We start from the raw sequence: 1,772 nt of genomic DNA on the forward strand, positions 1-1,772 counted from the left end.
ACAGAACCCAGTGATCTGTTCCATACAAGAAACACACTTCCCCTACAAAGACACACAAAGACTAAAATAAAGGAATGGAAAAGACATTCCATGCAAATGGAAAACGAAAAAGAGCAGGAGTAGTGATATTTATATCAGACAAAATCTCTAAAAGCAACAAATAAAGTCATTATGTAAAGATAAAAGAGTGAATTCACCAAGGGGATTTTATAATTGTAAATATGTATGCCAACAATGGAGTGCAAAGATATATAAAACAATTATTATTAGAGCTAAAGAGACAGATATACCCCAATACAATAGTAGCTGGCCACTTTCAGCACTGGCCACACCATTGAGATAGAAAATCAACAAAGAAACATTAGACTTTATCAGCACTATAGACCAAATGGACCTAATAGATATTTATAAAACATTTCATCTGACGGCTGAAGAATATACATTCTTCTCTTCATTGCATGGGTCATTTCCAAGGAGAGACCATATGTTGGGCCACAAAATTTTCTTAAAAATTAAAAAAATTAAAATTATTTCAAGTATATTCTCTGAACACAATGGAATAAACCTATAAATTAATAACAAGAGAAATTTGGGAAACTACACAAACACACTGAAGTTAAACAATATGCTCTTGAAACAAATGACAGTGAAGTAAAACATACCAAAACCAATGGATACAGTGAAAGCAGCACTAAGAGGGAAGTTTATAGCTAAAGCACCTACATTGAAAAAGTAGAAAAATGTCAAATAAACAACTTAATGTTGGATCTTAAAGAACTAAAAAATCAAGAGCAAACTAAACCCAAAATTTGTAGAAGAAAAGAAATAATACAAGATCAGAGGAGAAATAAATCAAATTGAAATGGAGAAACCAGTACAAAAGATCAATAAAACAAAAGTTGGATTTTTGAAAAGATAAATAAAACTAACAAACCTTTAGTATACGAAGAAAAAACAAGAAAAGACTCAAATAAATAAAATCTGGGATAAAAAAGAGACACTACAACTGTTACTACAGAAATTTTATTAGAGGCTGCTATGAGCAACTATATGCCAATAAATTGGAAAACCTAGAAAAAAATGGATAAATTCCTATGAATTTTTGGACATGAAAATTCATGTCCAAAACCTGAACAGACCAATAACAAGTAATTAGATTAAAGCCATAACAAAAAGTCTCCCAGCAAAGAAAAGCTCAGACCTAATGGCTTCACTGCTGAATTTTACTAAACATTTAAAGAAGAACTAACAGCAAACTTACTCAAACTTCTGATAAATAGAGGAGGAAGGAATACTTCCAAACTAATTCTATGAGGCCAGTATTACCCTGATACCAGAACCAAAGACACATCAACAAACAAACAAACAAAACAAAACAAACAAACAGCTACACACGAATTTGCTTAATGAACATTGATGCAGAAGTACTCAAGAAAATGTTAGCAAACTGAATTCAACAACCCATTAGAAAGATCATTTGGCCAGGCAAGGTGGCTCATGACTGTAGTCCCACCACTTTGGGAGTCCAAGGCTAGAGGATTGCTTGAGCCCAGGAGTTCAAGACCAGCCTGGGCAACAAACTGAGACCCTGCTTTTACCTAAAAAAAAAAAAAAAAAATTAGCTGGTCATGGTGTTATGTGCCTTTGCTGAGGAAGGAGATCACTTGCGCTCAAAAGGTTGAAGCTTCAGTGAGTTGTAATTGTGTCCTGCACTCCAACCTAGGTAACAGAGTAAGACCCTGTCTCAAAAGAAAAAAAGAAAGAGAGAGAAA

Source organism: Rhinopithecus bieti, unplaced genomic scaffold (genome assembly GCF_001698545.2).
Source record: "Rhinopithecus bieti isolate Rb0 unplaced genomic scaffold, ASM169854v2 scaffold_26871, whole genome shotgun sequence".
In the NCBI taxonomy this organism is placed as follows: domain Eukaryota; kingdom Metazoa; phylum Chordata; class Mammalia; order Primates; family Cercopithecidae; genus Rhinopithecus; species Rhinopithecus bieti.